The 12,078-nt window shown below is 46.4% G+C and overlaps 1 protein-coding gene and 1 long non-coding RNA gene across 19 annotated transcripts in view; one reads left to right on the plus strand and one right to left on the minus strand.

The window, feature by feature from the left end:
- The window catches only part of Tvp23a (trans-golgi network vesicle protein 23 homolog A), a 39,471-nt gene that overhangs the window by 7,334 nt on the left and 20,059 nt on the right, over nucleotides 1-12,078 (plus strand). The gene's annotated exons all lie outside the window — the stretch shown is intronic.
- Nucleotides 6,925-9,392, minus strand: LOC134480647 (uncharacterized). The gene is made up of 3 exons (XR_015631419.1): nucleotides 9,200-9,392; nucleotides 8,688-8,940; nucleotides 6,925-8,086 (listed from the first exon to the last, which is right to left on the minus strand). It is a non-coding gene; the product is annotated as an uncharacterized LOC134480647 (long non-coding RNA).

Consider the following 12,078-nt stretch of genomic DNA (forward strand, 5'->3'; position numbering starts at 1 on the left):
AACACCATGACCAAAAGCAACTTGGGAGCAAAGGGCGTACTTGGCTTAAACTCTCAGGTCACACTTCATCACTGAGGGAACTCAGGACAGGAGCTGAAGCAGAGACCATGGAGGGTGCTGCTTACTGGCTTACTCTCCATGGCTTGCTCAGCCCGCTTCTTATAACAACCAGGACCACCTGCCCAAGAGTGGTGCCATCCCCAGTGACTTCCACCCTACCCCCACATCAATCATCAGTCAACAAAAATGCACTACGTATTATAGGTCAATCTTATGGAAGCACTTTCTCAGTTGAGAGTCCTCTTCCCAAACAACTCTAGCTTGTGTCCGTTGACATCAAACTGACCACATAGGGCTTGAACTCAGCACTTAGGCAAGCATTTAAGGGGATTCTTAACTGAGGTGTCTGGGAATCTTTGAAAACTCTTATCCTTCACATAGGTCATTCTATGAAATATGTGAAACACAATCAAAATTGAATTCCATTATCAAGGAGGCCAAGATCCCCCAAAGCTCTGAATCAGTAGTATAGCATGAAGATCGTTGCGAGAAACTTTCTTCTCTACTTTGCAGTAGGAAATTCCTAATCCTGTGTTGATTGCATGTTGACTTTGAAGTCAGATGCTATCATAGAAAGGGTTATAGCCAGAGTCCCCTTCTGTTATTGCTCAGTGGCTTTGGGATTGTGGACAGGTAGGTCACTTACCATGCCTTGCCTCCACCGGCCTATCTGTAACATGCAGAGGTTGGACCTGCTTAGCCTCAGTGTGTAGCTGCTAAGGAGGTCACTCAGTAACCATTCATCTACTGGGTGCCTGATATGTGTCCTGTCATTATTGTACCTGTTCCAGTTCAGGGAGGTTCAGTGTGTGGCTATGGTTCCTTGGACACCAGTGGAGGGTGTAATTCCACAGCACAGTTGAAGAACACATACCTGCCATCTTGTGTGTGCATGGGAGTGTGTGAGAGTGTGTTTGTATGAGTGTATGTAAGTTGTGTGTATTAGTGTGTGAGGTGAGGGTGTGTGTGAGGGTATGTATATGAGTGAGTGTTTGAGGATAGTAAGGGTGTATGTATGTGAGTTGTGTGTGTCAGTGTGTATGTCATTGAGTGTGTGAGTTTGTGTGTGTCACTGTGGGTGTGAGTGGTGTTTATGAGGGTATGTGAGGAAGAATGTTTTTGAGTTGAGCATGTCAGTGTGTGTGTGTGTGTGTGTGTCAGTGTCAGTTGTGTGTATCAGTGTGTCTGTGTGTGAATTTGTGTGTGAGATGGAGTGTATATGTGAGGGTGTGGGGTGTGTGTGTGTGTGTGTGTGTGTGTGTGTGTTTCCCAGCTAGCTTAGCATTTCTTTTTCTTTGTAGTTATTCTCTTGAGGCCGGGTCCCTATGTAGCCCTGGCTGACCTTAACCTGTCTTTGGGCCTCAGCCTCTGAGTGTGGACTCACAGGGCGATGCTACCACACCCAGTCTGTTTTTTATTTTATTTTATGCTATTTTTAGGAGACAACGTCTGACCTCTGTTATTCCCAATATGCAGGGCAATAGTGTTGGGTAAGTTTGCTTTTCTGTAAATTAGAACTTCTTAATTCTGCGAGAGTGAAACTCCGTGCCCATCAAACCTTTCTTCATTCTTATTAACCACCTGTTAGCCACCATTCTGCTTCCTGTCTCCACTTCATGAAAGTGGAGTCAAAGCATTTGCCCATCACAGCAGCTTCCTTTACTGACTATAATGTTCTCTCTCTCTCTCTCTCTCTCTCTCTCTCTCTCTCTCTCTCTCTCTCTCATTCATTTCTTTATTATGGTTTTTCAAGACAGGGTTTCTCTGTGTAGCCCTGTGTTGTCCTGGAACTCACTCTGTAGACCAGGCTGGCCTCAAACTCAGAGGTCTGCCTGCCCCTGCCTCTGTCAAATGTTCTCCTCTTTTAAGACTGAGTATTAGCCCATTTTATGAGTCTGTCACACTCACGTATGGACAACTGGGTGACTTCCACCTCTTGAGCCTGGTGACTAACACTACCTGGAAAACGGGTTTGTACACCCCACCTTTGAGACCCTGCCTTCAATTCTCTTACATATATTCCCAGCAGTGGGGCTGTGGGCTGGATAAAGTTCTCTTTTTGTGTTTTGAGGAACTTATGAATTGTTTCCCAGAGCAGCCAACATTTTACAGACAGACAGACAGCAGAAGCTTCCAATGTTCCACGCCCTTGCTAACTCGGCATTTTTTGTTTGTTTGAGGGTTGGTTTTGTTGTTGATGTTTTAATTTTTGAGGTAGGGTGTTGTGTAGTCTAGACTGGCCTCAAGTTCCCTATGTAGTCCCATTGGACTTCTGGCTTTCCTGCCTAGTACTGGGACTCAAGGACCGTGCCTCCATCCCCAGTCTAGAGTGCTGGCACTGAGCCTAAGATTTCATGCTAGGCCAGCACTCTCCAAGCTGAGCTGCATCTCCAGCCCACGAGATGCTTTCTTCTTTTGAGCAGGGTCTCATAATAGACTACATGGGCCTCAAGATCATGTATCAAGGAGACCGTATCGTGCATATGTTCAGTTAAAATGCAATTGTGTACCATTAACTCACTGACAGTCTGAAGCTCAATGTGGCTTTGGGTATACTCACGGAGTGCAACCAGCACCATGACCTCCTTCCATATTTATTTCACCACCCCAGACGGAAACCCTGTACTATGAGACAATCACTCCCCAACACTTCTTCCCCAACCCCCAACGGGCCACCAAAGTACTCAGAAGTGTTTATTCCAAACATTTAATAGAAATGAAATCTGTGTCAGAATTTTCCAGAAACAGAGAGAAAAAAATATATATATACATGTGTAAGTGTGCACATGTATGTGTGTCTATGTATATATGTAGGAATGTTATGGGTGTGTGTGTGTGCAAGCAAGTGTATGTGTATATATGTATGTGTTTGTATAGATGTATTATGTTTATTTGCATGTTTGTGTGCATGGGTGTATTCATATGGAATCAATAATTGCATTACACACATATACATATACATATATATCCATCCAGACATGGATATTTATTATGAGAACTTGACTGACATGATTTTGGAGCCTGAGAAACCCCAGGATCTATCAGCAAGCTGGAGTTCTGTGAAGTTTGTGAGCTCCAGTCTTGGAGAGTTCAGGCCAGTGACCTGAGGCTCAGTCTGAATTAGGAAGTGTAGCGGTAGTTTGGCTATCCCACTTTGTGTGCCGGATGGGTCACACGCGCATACCCACCCAAAAGCTATCTGAATTTGTGAATGAAAGACACACACGCACGCATGCACACCAGTTAATTTTTTAAAAAGATTTATTTACTATATATAAGTACACTGTAGCTGTCTTCAGACACACCAGAAGAGGCCATCAGATCCTATTACAGATGGTTGTGAGCCACCATGTGGTTGCTGGGATTTGAACTCAGGACCTCTGGAAGAGCAGTCAGTGCTCTTAACCACTGAGCCATCTCTCCAGCCCCAGTTAATTTTAAATATGCCTTGACTAGCTCAAAGGTTAGGCGGTTCTAAGCCTCCACCTGGCTAGCATACATTTCCCTCCAGTACTCCCGGCTCAACGGCTCCTAAATCTGTGTTTTGACTTTGCTTCCCTGTTACCTTCTGGGCAGCCCTTCCCACAGGGCCCTTTCCCTTCCACCTACATTTTGGATGAATTTTCTTCTGCAGCTCTAAATCTGATTTGAAATCCCTTGAAGACATGGCAGTCCCTCCCTTTTCTCTCTCACAGTCCCTTGCCCATGCAAATTTAAATGTCCTGGCTCAGTCTACCTGCTCAACTATTGGCTGTTGGCTCTTTATTGACTGATCAAAAACCATTTGGGGACAAGGTCCTTCAGCGTTTGTACACATAGATTCCTGATTTGGGGGACTAGATTAATTCTAAGCATTAGAACCAATCCCCAACAGCTCAGTCTGGGTCCAAGGTCTGGGGCTGGTTATACTTATGTCTGAGGGAGGAGGAGATTAGTGTCCCAGCTCTGTCTGAGAGGGGAGCCCTCTTCCTCCCACTATGCTTGAGGCCCTGGTAGAGGTCTGAGCTCTACCTGCTTTGCGGGAGGGGCTCTCCCATTCAAATTCCAATCTTTTCTGGAAAGAGTGTTTTGTGTCCAGCTAGGCACCCCTTATCTCAGTAAATTGACATTTGAAATTATACAACGTGTGACCTGTGTGTGAGAGAGAAAGACAGATAGACAGAGACAGAGAGACAGAGAGACAGAGAGACACAGTGCTCAGATACAGAAGCACATGTGTGTGAATACGTATGGAGGCCAGACAAACTTAGCCGTCATTCCTTGGGACCCATTCACCTTGTTTTCTGAGACAAGGTCTCCCACTGGGACCTGCCCTGGCCAGCTGGCCAGTAAGACGCAGAGACGTGCCTGCCTGTCCGTCTGCACTGATTACAAGCAGGAACTACCACACTTGCTTTCTACATGGTTGCTGATGGTTGAATTAGGGTCCGTATGCTCACACAGCCAGCACTTTACAACTTACACCACGTGGATTCCAAGTTTTTCTCTCTGGGTATTTAGCCACGTTTATTTCCTTTTTATGACAAGCATATGGGTGTATCGTACTTTGTTACCCATTCATAAGTTCTTTGGTTATCTTTGCTTTTCAGTTCTCATTCCGAATGTCACTGTGAGCATTGTGTCCATGTTTGGGGATGTGGCATATGTTTCAGTTCTCGGAGGCACTCACCTAGAAGTGAAATCCCAGAGGGCTGCGGTAACTCAGCTGGACTGTGTAGCAGACCATGTTTTAGCCAGCGAGGGGACTTTTAGCCACCTTCAGGAATGCATGGGGTCAGACTAATCTGACCTCAATCCAACATCCCCCAGCCAAGCTCCTGCACCCAAGATTCAAGTCATGGATGCCTGTGGAGGCATGTGTGGGCTTTTGAGTAGGGTTGAGCTCCTGAGCTTCAGGAAGGACACAGGACAGAGGCCAAGCACCACCAGGAGAGCCAGCCCAGCTCCTCTTGAATTACAGATGGTTGTGAGTAGCCATGTTGGTGCTGAGAATCAAACCCAGGTCCTCTGCAAGAGCAATCAGTGTTTTAACCCCAGAGCCATCTCTCCAGCTCAATGGGATCATTTTTTTATGTAGCCCAGGCTGGCCTTAACTTATTATGTAGTCAGTAATAGCCTTGAAATTCTAATCCTCTTGCCCTCTTGAGTGCTGGCGTTACAGGTGTGTGCCACCACGCCCAGTTTATGTTGTGTTGGGATCAATCTCAGGGTTTCTTGCATGCTAGGGAAGCGTCTGTAGACCGAGAGACACGCCCATCTCATGAATATAAAATTGAGAACTCGGTCCCCTGCTCTCAGACACTGCAGGAAGTCACATGTCAGTGGCTTGCAGATATGCAGGCAGGCATCTCATGGAACGAAAACTGTCCATAGAACACTGAGTTCCCCGTGTTGCATACAGAAACTGTTTTCACGGGGAGGCTTGGATAGGATTAGATGCTTTCAGAGTGAAGAAAAGCAAATGCCCAGCAACCAGGCACAGGTTATCCAGCACTTTCCCCACACAGCACCACTCTGTAGCCTATGCATGAAGATTCATTGCCTCTGCATGGTCGGCCTGTGCTATGGGGACTATTATATTGTAGGATCAAGGTTAAGGAAACCGAGGCAGAAAGTTGAGTGTGTTGCTCAATATCACAATGATATTTAAGTTCAAGGGTCTGAACTCAGCCAGCCCTCGAGCCCACGTTTTATGTTACATCATACTCTGTAGTATCCGCACATGGAGCTGAGTTTGGCTGGGAGACACTGGATTAAGAACGCCTATCTTTATTCCCTGGGGAAGACGTCTATGTTGTGTAGAAAAAGAGATACCGTGGAATCGTTCTGTTATTATTGGAGGCGTGGCCTGGGACTCCATGGCAGCCAAGGATGATGTTGAAGTCCTGACCCTCTGATTTCTATTTCTCCCATGAGATTACAAGTATGCATTGTCATTGCCAGGGTCATATTCCTATCTGTGGTGGAGGGACCCGTGCACTGTGGGTCATTAGCACATCCCTGCCCTCTGCCCACTGAGCACCAGGAGCATCCAAACTGTTGCTTGGTGGAAACCAAAAATATGTCTTCAGATACTGTACATGGCCCCTGTAGACAAAATCAGTAATCTGAGAACTGGAATCAGGAATATTCTCTTTTGGGAGTTCAGGGTCTTGTTCTTCAGTTAGTCTGTCCGTTTTTCTGAGGCCAGTTTCTGGACTGACCTCGGTTCTCTAGTTAGCCAAAGGTGGGTTTGTATTCCTGATCCCCTTCAACAGCACCTTCATGCTGCCCAGCTTCTCTCTCAGGTCTGGGTTGAGATAAGTGAAAACTGCTATTTAAGGGGGCACAAACTGTTTCGTTACTTCTGTTGATCCAAAGGAAGAAAGCTGGAGGTAGGGCAAGAAGGCCAGGGGAGCAGTTGCCAGTGCTTGGGGTAGCTTGGTGGCAAATGACAAACACACCTCTATTTCACACACACACACACACACACACACACACACACACACACACACACCCCTTGCTTCTGGGATAACAGGAAATAATAATTTTGATTGTCTTATTAACCAAAATGTCTGTTCTTTCTGTTGATGAGGTCCCTCACCAAGACTCCCAGGAACCTTTGGAGAGCAAGACCCATTGTCTTCAGCTCTCTCAAATCAATTCTGAAAAATACAGAAATAAAAAGGTCTGAAACCTGGTATGGTGGAGCACACCTTCCACCCCAGCACTCGGGAGTCAGGGAGAGGGATCTCTGTGAGTTGAGGCCAACCTGGGCAGCAGAGCAGGTTGGCAAGTTTGAAGTCAGCCTCAGCTAACGACCCTATCAACCACCTCAAAAAACAAAACCAAGCAAATCCGAACAAAAATCAAACAAAAAAGTCAGACATAAGCAAGTCCCATCAAGAGTGGGTTGTTTAATTTTAAGGAAGTTTCCGGAATACCAAGGAAAATAACCTCAAAATCAGGGAACTAGTGAGATTTCAGTTCTCTTTGATCATGCACATCATTACTTATTTTGAAATTAAGTCCTCGCATCTCTAACAGCCCCACTTCCCCTTACGTGTGTGTGCTTGTTCACACGAAGTTGTTTGTGCGGGCTGAGTCAGCAGTAAGGCCACTGGACCTTGACCCCCATGTTTGCAGAGTGTTTGGGAACAAGGGATGGGAACGGGTCAGGGTCCATGGGGCTTCGTTCTAGATCTGGGACAGGGAGATAGATGTTGAAATATTGGTACAAAGTTCAGTCATACATGCCAGCCTTGGATGCTAGTCTTAGTAAAGACGAATTTAGGAACTTCTGGTTGAAATCCAGGTTCCTTGGTCAGAAGCTGTGCCCACATCTTGGGCCCCTACATTTATTAAAGCGACCCTGTCCACGTTATGTAGAAACTCCACAGTGACACCCATGTGGTTCACAGTAGAAGGAACAGCACTCCATTTTGTTTGGTGCACTCTGGCCCAGTCTGAGCCCGGCAAATGGTAGGCACCCAATCGATGGGCTGTTGTTTAAAGCTCAATTTATTTAGCGGTTGTTCTGAAAGTATTTAAGATCAATTGAGAAATATTTTATTATAAAATTAATTCTGTGTACTTGGGAAATTTAAACAATTAGTTTCAGCGATTGTTTTGCATTTTAAAAAAGTGTATGTGTGTGTGTGTGTCTGTGTGTGTGTTTGTGTGTGTGTCTGTGTGTCTCTGTGTGTGTGTGTGTATGTGTGTGTGTATGTGTGTATGTGTATGTGTGTGTGTTTGTCTGTGTGTGTGTGTCTGTGTGTGTATGTGTGTGTGTGTGTGTGTGGTGTGTCTGTGTGTGTGTCTGTGTGTCTCTGTGTGTGTGTATGTTTGTGTGTATGTGTGTGTGTGTGTGTGTGTGTGTGTGTGTTGAGGTGGGTGTCATGTGTCATGGCATCTGTGGAGGTCTTACAGGAATCTTTCCATCATGTAGATCCCAGGTTATCAGGTCATCAGGTCATCGGGCTTAGCCATAGACGTCATTACTGCTCATTGCTGGCTTGTCTGTGGTTACTTTGAATGCCAAATTAACCTGCAAACAAAAATACACATAGACACTGGGTACAGAATGTACTATTTCAGGATGGTGGGACATTTTAATGCTCAGTGAAACTCCAAACAAAGGAACTGTAAATTATGGCTACTGGATATGTTAACTTGAAAAGTAATTTTTAGATAAATATGCATAAAAGTATTTAAAATATCTTCTTAACAGATTTTCTTTTAGAAATTAAAAAGGTACTTGTAAAGCATCTTGGCTGCACACGTGCACCACGTGTGCGCCTGGTGCTTATGGAGGTCAGAAAGGGAATCAGATTCCCTGTTGCGAGCTGCCAGGTGTGTGCTGGGAAGTGAACCCGGGTCCCCTGGAGAACAAGTGCTCTTCCTAATGAGCCACTCTGCAGCCCCATAAAAGGATTTTGAAGGTGTGTTTTAAGACTAGCACTATGAGGCCAGGCCCCAAAGTGCACTCCAGTGACCCCTGTACATTCGAGGTAGAGTCAGGAGGACCAGAAGTTCAAGGTCATCTCATCTATATAGGGAGTTCAAGGTTAGCCTGGGCTGCATGAAACCTGTCTCAAAGTAAACAGATCAGCACATCAACAAAAGAATGGCCCAAACAGCCAACATACATCCCGAAGTTCTTCACTGTAGGTTAAGAACAGGAAATTCTTCTAGAAGCAGAAGTCAGGGCTAGAGCCCCAGGCACCCTTTAATCTACAGTGCGGATCCACGGGCACTGCACAGCTTTGCTCCTCGGGGGCCAGTTCTGGCAGCGCTGCCTGGAACACACACCGCTCCATGTTGTGTCTCTAGAAGTGCACTTCTGTTTTTGAACCCAGTCTCAACCACAGACGGTCCGCTCGTCCCTCTGCTCCAGATTATCTGCAATCCCAGTGAAAACAAGTCTTGCTACGTCACCCAGGCTGGTCTGGAATGCACAATCCCCCTGCCTCAACCTCCCAGATTTGGACTCCTAATTATCTCTGCCACTCAAAGGACCCACAATTCTTTCAAGAGAGGAAGTGGTTTGCAAATCATTACATTTCATCTCAGATCTGGGGCCTGCCCTGGATCCTGTGCATGCCAGCTAAACTATCCCCCGCTCTCTTTTCCTACTATTTACTTTCAGACACAGACTCACTAAGTTGTCCAGATGGCCTCGGACTCGATCTGTAACTTAAGAAGGAAAGCCTTGAACTTTTGAGTTTTCGGCTTTGGTCTCTGTGAGGCTCCAGGTCTGCTTCTTGGCGGCTTGTCTAGGAGGATTTCAAAACTCACGTCAGAAAGCAATCAGACTGGATCTCGAAGAGCTTTCATTGCCAGGAAGTAGGGATACTTCGAAAGCTGTCACATGGTTGTAGAACGTAAGCCAACCTGTGGGGACTCCACACTTAGGAGTGGCAGGGACTCCATGCTGGCTGAGTGAATGGGGTGTTACTCAGTTTTCTCTCTGTGTAACCTACAAGGCTGCCCTGCCCAGAGATGGCCTTCATCTCCGAGATTCCCCCAGTCTCCCTCAGACATTTAGTTCCTGGAAGGTATGCTTCGCAGAAGAAATACAAACCAGTGACCAGTGACTGGTTTTAAAATATACCCTGAAGTCACAGGCGAAGACATGATTCTATCTTTGATCTAGTTTTTGATTGGTTGGTTGGTGCAGCACACAGATGCCACAGCTGGCTCACAGAGGTCAGATAACAACCAGTGGCCATCAGCTCTCTGTTCTATCTTGAGGACTCAGGGATTGAACTCAGGTAGTCGGGCTTGACAACAGGCTCCCTTATCTCCTCAGCCACCTAGGCCCACCTTGGCCAGTGCTAGCCGACATGCCTTTCTGTCTCCACGAGGTGATTCTTACAATGTAGCAGGTCTCTATTCTCTAGAATATCCCAAATGCCCAAGCTCATCAGAACCTTGTCTCTGCCCCTTCCTGGGACTTCAGAGGACATGCAGGTGCCCACTTGTGCAGTTAGCTCTGGCTTTTTGGTTAAGCCTGATGCTCTGAGGAACTCGAGGCAGCTGCAATGTTTATGGCTGTCTCATTGGGCCATTGTCCCTCCAGCTTCAGGTAGCTGCTGGCCTGTGGCACCATCTGTCAATGAACCAAAAAGGGCAGAAGCTTTTCAGAAGTCCAGGAGGCCTACCCAGTGTGGAACTGGGCAATGGATTTAGTACTGTGGCTCTACCCCACCCCCACCCAGGGCCCTCACAGCAGGTCACCCTCATGTCCCCTCAGCACCAGCATGAAAAGTGCCATTGTCCACTCTTCACATATTTTCTTTAGATTCAAGTGTTGTGGGTTGAATGATATCTGTACCAAAGGAAATGTTGGGAGTCCTTTACCCCAGAGTCTACCTGAAGTATCTTGGCAGCTGAGACCCAGGAATTACAGCATAGTTAACAAAACATATTGTGAAAGGTGCCTAAACAGTATAGTCTTCCTTCTATATAGAGAAATTCAAGTTATGTTGAGAGGGTTGGGGACAGCTCAGTCAGCAGTAAACTCAGTGGACTTGACTTCAGATGCCCAGCACCCACATGAAAGCCAGGCATGGTGGCCCACTTCTGTGATCCCAGTGCTAGGCAGGAAGAAGGGTATGGTGAGAGGTGCAGGGAGTGGGGAGACAAGAGGATCCCAGGGGCTCCCTTGATAGCTAGTCTAGTGAAAGTAGAACATTTCAGGTTTAGTGAGAAGTCTTATCTCAAAAACAAGGTGCAGATGTTGACCTCTGGCCTACACACATACATACACACACACACTCAGACACACACACACCTACCTATACACACATACATACATACATACACACATACACACATACACACATACACACATACACACACATACATACACACACATACATACATACACACACACACGCACTCAGACACACACACACCTACCTATACACACATACATACATACATACACACATACACACATACACACACATACATACACACACACTCAGACACACACACACCTACCTATACACACATACATACACACATACACACATACACACACATACATACACACATACACACATACACACATACACACACATACATACACACACATACATACATACACACCTACACACACACGCACTCAGACACACACACACCTACCTATACACACATACATACATACATACACACATACACACATACACACATACACACACATACATACACACACATACATACACATACATACATACACACATACACACACATACATACACACACACACTCAGACACACACACCTACCTATACACACATACATACATACACACCTACACACACACACACACACACACACACACACACACACACACGGAGTGTATGCTAAAACAGCGATGCCATGCTTAAAGAGTAAGTGGGTGGGAACACATTCCTTTACCAGATGCAAAATCGGGAAGGAGGACTTTACAGACGTTTTACCGTGTTCCTTCAGAGGATCCCCAAATTGTATACCTGGCTTCTCCTGCTAGGACCTGAGGGTGTGGCTTTATCTTGGGGCCCACACCTACACGTGAGTATGAACCATCTTTTCCAGAGCCCCCCAAATGCCGTTCAGTCTTCAGTTTATGTTAAAAGTCTCTTCTTAAGAGACATTAGCTGTGGTGCTGGGTGGCGCTCGGTGGTGCGGCGCTGGCCTAGCATGCTCAAAGGCCCCACCATGCCTACAGTCCGTGAACTTGGGAGATAGGTGGGCGGGTCAGAGTTTCAGAGCTCCTCCGGCTGCTGAAGTGGAACCGTGTCCCTGGCACACACCCACAAGCCACAACCACGACCCTGGTTGTTCCTACCTGGAGAAGCACTGGACTCAACAAAGGGAAGATGCGGGATGATTGCTCACCAAAACCAACACATCGTTACCCCTGGCCACTGCCAGCCCTGCAGTAACCTGGCCCTCTCGTGTGTCCTGTGATTGTCCCAGCACCTCCATGAAGTTCGCGCTGCTGTGGCTACACTTACACACCCTCCACTACTCCCAGGAGTGCACCTCTTAC

This window comes from Rattus norvegicus, chromosome 10, assembly GCF_021556685.1.
Source record: "Rattus norvegicus strain SHRSP/BbbUtx chromosome 10, alternate assembly SHRSP_T2T, whole genome shotgun sequence".
NCBI classification, from domain to species: Eukaryota; Metazoa; Chordata; class Mammalia; order Rodentia; family Muridae; genus Rattus; species Rattus norvegicus.